The sequence below is a fragment of the Musca autumnalis genome, unplaced genomic scaffold (assembly GCF_047663935.1).
Source record: "Musca autumnalis isolate F117 unplaced genomic scaffold, ASM4766393v1 scaffold_4, whole genome shotgun sequence".
NCBI lineage: Eukaryota > Metazoa > Arthropoda > Insecta > Diptera > Muscidae > Musca > Musca autumnalis.
In genome coordinates, this window is record NW_027411977.1 from 17372549 (window position 1) to 17379287 (window position 6739).

The following is a 6739-nucleotide window of genomic DNA, read 5'->3' on the forward strand; positions in this document are numbered from 1 at the left end:
GTTTTTAATTTATTTTTTGTTGTGCCAACATATACCTGAGGGCATACGTTGGACGAGTCACCATTGCATTTTATTTTATATACGACGTTAGATTTTTCGTCCTTAGGAATCTTCGATTTCGTCTTGCTAAAAAAGTTGTTGTTTGTATTATTGCTTTTCAGGGCTAAATGATATCGTTTGTTGTCATATAGGTTTGAATGAGAAAACCTTTCTGAAAACCCAGGCACATAAGTGAAACGTTTATATGTCTTGACTTCTTTTTGTTCTTTGTTGTCGATTCTTGTATTTGTTACGTGTTTAATGAGACTATTAATCATGTTGGAAGGAAAGTCATTCATTTTCAATATTGTTCTGATTTTGTGTTTGTTTTTGGTATGGAACTTGTGATCACTGATGTTCAAAACTCTTCTTATAAAGTTTGTCGCTGTGTTGATTTTTATTCCTCGTGGGTGTTTGGAATGATAATTTATCAATCTTCCCGACGCTGTTGGCTTTTGATACCAATCCAAGAAAAGCTTCTTGCCTTGTCTATGCACAATAGAATCCAGGTATGGCAAACGATTGTCAGTTTCACTTTCCATTGTGAACTGTATTTGTTTATTATACGAATTTAAAATATTTATTGTTTTGTCGACTTGGTCTTTGTGTATTACACAAAATATGTCATCGACATATTTTGTTAAAATTCGTGGTTTTACCTCGAGTTTTGTCATTGTTTCATCCAGTAGTTTTTCCATTATGATATCTGCTATAATTGGGGAGATGGGGGAACCCATAGGCATTCCTTTTAGCTGTTCAAATATTTTATCATCATAAATAAAATATCTGGAATCCTTAATGCACAATGTTAAAATATCAATAAAGATATCTTGTGGGATATTTGTGTGTTGTTCTATTATGTTCCATTTTTCTTTTATAGTTTTTATTGCCAGGTTTACTGGAACGCTAGGAAACAAGGATATTACGTCAAAGGAAATTAACATTTCAGAGTCATCAATGTATTGATTGTTAATCCTGTTTTTAAACTCTACCGCATCCTTTATATTGTATTTCGATTCCAATGTTAGTACTTTTAGTATTGATGACATATATTTTGACAATTCGTACGTCGGCGAGTTAACGAAGGAGCATATTGGTCTTAAGGGAATACCATCCTTATGGATCTTGGGGAGTCCATATATTTTTGGTGGTACCGAGGTTCTATTTATTAACTTGTTTCGTTCCATATCATTAATTATGTTCGAATCAAACAACTTTATAATTAATTTATTGCATTTATCCTGTAGTACCGTTGTGGGGTCTTTTCTCAGACGCCTGTAGGTGCACATGTCCATAAGTATTTGTTGCATTTTTGTTTCACCACAAATACTCACGTACCCACAAATGTTGAATGGTTGCTCTCACTTGGACCAAAGTTTTCGTTACCAACAACAAGGACAACGTTTCCCCTGTTCAATGTAATATCAGAGGGAGAGGACTGTATACAGACTATAGAGAGCAAAGAACAACAAGAGATCTCTCGTGTTAACTTAATAACTCTTATAAATGACCATATGAGAAGTAATGTATTGGGAAAAAGAGATCGCTTAATTTTGGATACAGTGGGACAAACTAATAAATTCCTAAAGGAAAATAAACATGTTTTAATACTTAATGCGGATAAAGGTGGTAAGACAGTGGCTATGACGAAACAGGACTATGAAACAAAAATGCAACAAATACTTATGGACATGTGCACCTACAGGCGTCTGAGAAAAGACCCCACAACGGTACTACAGGATAAATGCAATAAATTAATTATAAAGTTGTTTGATTCGAACATAATTAATGATATGGAACGAAACAAGTTAATAAATAGAACCTCGGTACCACCAAAAATATATGGACTCCCCAAGATCCATAAGGATGGTATTCCCTTAAGACCAATATGCTCCTTCGTTAACTCGCCGACGTACGAATTGTCAAAATATATGTCATCAATACTAAAAGTACTAACATTGGAATCGAAATACAATATAAAGGATGCGGTAGAGTTTAAAAACAGGATTAACAATCAATACATTGATGACTCTGAAATGTTAATTTCCTTTGACGTAATATCCTTGTTTCCTAGCGTTCCAGTAAACCTGGCAATAAAAACTATAAAAGAAAAATGGAACATAATAGAACAACACACAAATATCCCACAAGATATCTTTATTGATATTTTAACATTGTGCATTAAGGATTCCAGATATTTTATTTATGATGATAAAATATTTGAACAGCTAAAAGGAATGCCTATGGGTTCCCCCATCTCCCCAATTATAGCAGATATCATAATGGAGAAACTACTGGATGAAACAATGACAAAACTCGAGGTAAAACCACGAATTTTAACAAAATATGTCGATGACATATTTTGTGTAATACACAAAGACCAAGTCGACAAAACAATAAATATTTTAAATTCGTATAATAAACAAATACAGTTCACAATGGAAAGTGAAACTGACAATCGTTTGCCATACCTGGATTCTATTGTGCATAGACAAGGCAAGAAGCTTTTCTTGGATTGGTATCAAAAGCCAACAGCGTCGGGAAGATTGATAAATTATCATTCCAAACACCCACGAGGAATAAAAATCAACACAGCGACAAACTTTATAAGAAGAGTTTTGAACATCAGTGATCACAAGTTCCATACCAAAAACAAACACAAAATCAGAACAATATTGAAAATGAATGACTTTCCTTCCAACATGATTAATAGTCTAATTAAACACGTAACAAATACAAGAATCGACAACAAAGAACAAAAAGAAGTCAAGACATATAAACGTTTCACTTATGTGCCTGGGTTTTCAGAAAGGTTTTCTCATTCAAACCTATATGACAACAAACGATATCATTTAGCCCTGAAAAGCAATAATACAAACAACAACTTTTTTAGCAAGACGAAATCGAAGATTCCTAAGGACGAAAAATCTAACGTCGTATATAAAATAAAATGCAATGGTGACTCGTCCAACGTATGCCCTCAGGTATATGTTGGCACAACAAAAAATAAATTAAAAACTAGGATAAGTGGTCACAAGTCAGACCATAAGAACAAAGGCAAACCACTTGAACAAAAAAACGGCTCTTGCGGCACACTGTGCAACCACAGGACACACGCCCAACTTTAAAGATGTTGAAATTTTAACACAAGAAAGAAACTATAAACGAAGATTCATGCTTGAAATGCTTCATATCATAAATGTGCCAGTGGAAAATCGGATAAACTTTAAAATGGATACCGAACACTGTGCACAAATTTACAGAAATGCAATAGAGAAACACAAAAAGTTTTAGTTGAAAAATACTCGTTTCCAAAATAAGATGTGCATACTCGACGGTTGTTAAAGAGATAAAATTAAAATGTAATTATTGTTAAAATATTTTGTTTAATATTTATATAACGATTGTTATTTGTTCTTTTTTAATTTAAAGTCCCTGATGATGACTTTCGGAGAAAGTCGAAATATTGGAAAAATAAAAATTAAATAAAAAACAAAACATATTGTTTTTATTTTCTAACCTAAAGCCAAAATAAAAATCAAGAAGTTAATACAGTCCAAAGGTCAACAATAATTTCCACAACATTCTGAATAATTTTGTATTTTCAATATATTTGTATATGTTTCTATTTTCAAAATTAAAGAGAGAGACACATGTCAAAACAATGTTTGTGTATACAGACTTTCAGATATTTGTTTCCTTTTTGTTTCTGATTTTTTACGCGATTTTGAACTAATGGTAGCAGCAATACACAGCTGACTGAACTGGGTTGTAACGTTAGAGGTAGTTTACACTATATATCAATGTCATATGACACGAAATAAAAACATTCCATATCTACCCACGCAGGCAATGTGAAGACGCAATTTTATTACATTTTTGCTGGTGTGGACGCACAGAGTAAATGGCGTAAGGAAAATCTCCAATATTGCACATTTTAGCGAAAATATAACTATAGAAAATTGCATGTCATGTGACATTTACATATAGTGTAAACTACCCCTTAGTGTCAAATTTCATATGACATTTTATACATTTAAGGCCTCGGCACATACGGCGCGTTGAGCGTTGTGTTACAACAACCACATGAAAACTTCAAGAACAAACTTGGCATCACTTACACATTTTTCATGTGGTTGTTGTTTTCAACGCTCAACGCGTCGCACAACGTACCGTATGTGCCGGGGGCTTTATTTCTATTTCGATGTACATTAGGGACATATATCTTTTGAGAAAAAAATGGTTTGTTCCAGTACTGCAAGAATCTACTAATTTTTACTATTTTCTTCGATAACATAAAGGAAAAAATTTTATCGTAGTAAAAAATAGTAGCTTCTTTCAGGTTCTGGAACAGAGCAAAAATATATCATTCGGAAAAAAACATTTCCCAGAAAGACTTCTTTATATCAATTGATCTGTAGTGGGATTCTGTAACTCATTTTTGCTGTTATCGATAATTGTCGGTAAAATTAAAATGCTTATAATTTCGATAATTAACGAAATTTTTCGGTAAGTTAACGATGAATAGAAAGTAGTCGCTAGCCTCTACCGACACAAACAGTGATGCCAACTTTTCTTTATGTTTTTAGTCATAATTTTGCGATTTTATTTTACCGATTTTTGTCGGTAACAGCAAAAATGAGTTACAGAATCCCACTACTGTTCCTTTACTTTAAAAAATGGTAACAGTGCCAAAAAATGGTAAAAGTGGTGAACTGGTCTCATATAAATTGTATGCTTGTTAATAGCCCGTTTCCACGGTACGTCGTTCGTTCTCTTTTCGTTGTTCGACCCATAACTATGAATAAATTACTTATTTCCCCACATAAAATTCTATGAACGAACGACGATTTTTCTACGTTGTTCGATCAGAAACACTATCTGAACGACGAATAAGTATGTTCCATCCCTAACAAATGAGAGAATTTATCGAAAAAATTAATTATGACATGTCTAAATTCAAAATTAAAAAATTTGTTGAAAACACAAAAATTGTTGGAAAAAAGGAAAAAGATGAATGAAAATTAATGTATTAAAATTTTTATATAGATTCAGAAGGAAGATGTTTGTGTTTCCTTCTTAATTCCACACACATTTTTTGCCCATTAGTTCAAAATCGCGTAAAAATCAGAAACAAATAACTGAAAGTCTGTATACAGAAACATTGTTTTGACATCTCTCTCTCTCTCTTTAATTTTGAAAATAGAAACATATAAAAATATATTGAAAATACAAAATTATACAGAATTTATGGAAAAAATGAATGAAATGTGTGTAGTTAAATATAGAAAATACATTTGAAGGAAAGTATATTGCTTTTCCTATTCATTCATGGTATAAGTAAAGAGGTAGATTTAAATGAAAAAAATCTATAGAACCCTTGTTTTTCCTGAATTCCTAAAACTTCAAAATAAAAGCAACAAGTGGGTTTGTTTACAATTTTTCTTTGAGCATTTTATAAAAAACGATAAAAATGAATGAAGTGGTAAGTTTTCTCCACATAATCGAGTTGTGAATATGATAAAATTATTGTTTCAATGCAAATCTGACGAAATTTTTCCATACAAATGGCCTAAAAACAATTTTAAAAATCATTGAATTCGATTGTTTTTAAAATTGTTTGTCATATTATTTAAACACCACACACACATACACATTTTGTGTATTTTGTTTTGAAGTTTTAGGAATACTGGAATGAAAAAATTTAAATTGACATAAAGCTTTGGCTAACCTTTCTTATTAAACCATGTATTCATTTATAGTACGTTTATATATAACCGGATTTAACAAACCCACTGGGTTTAAATGTCAATTCCATTGGTTATATGTCTAATAAATACTCACAATGAAGGTTAACCCGGAAAAAGGCTCTAATGTGTACGGAGTTTTAAGGTACATATATTTTATGTGTTTTCGGTTAAAATTTTCGTGAAAACAAGGAAACAAAAATGAAGGAAATTTTGTTTATGTTTCTGTTAATTACGAATGGTGTCGTGGAAACGGGTTAATTCGTGTACGTCGTTCGACAGGAGAACAACGTAATTGAAACGCTCGTGTGAACATGACATTAAGTAAAGGAACGCTTTGCAGGTTAAAAATGGTAAGAAATGGTAACCTCAGGCAGGTAAAGGAACAAAGCTAATGATATGTAACCTCCTTCAAGTTCGAACGATAAGCCGCGCAGTAAATCCCCGCTTGTAGAGGCTATACAAGGTCTGTTAATATGTGAGGTATTTTGTTAAAAATTTAAAAAAATAAAGCCCTAATAAACATGTGCTTCTTTGATTTCTAAAACAAAACATTGAAACAGCTTCTCCTTTTTGTGAATTTCCAGCGACCCCAAAATTGAAAATGTAACGAATTTTCATTCATGTTTTCCAAAATATTCAACCAAATGTGAAAAATTAGTAGTTTTTTAAATTCCAATAATTTATAGACATTTACAATTGGCAGTTGTTGTTGTTGTTCGAGTTGTATTTGTTGTAGTATTTACTTTACCTTATATTTGTTCTACCATGTGCATCTATATCCTTTTCCTTCTTTCTAAAAATGTTTGTGTTTTCAACAATTTTTTCAATTTTGAATTTAGACGTGTCATAATTATTTTTTTCGATAAATTCTCTCATTTGTTAGGGATTCGTCGTTCAGAGAGTATTTCTAATCGAACAACGTAGAAAAATCGTCGTTCGTTTATAGAAAT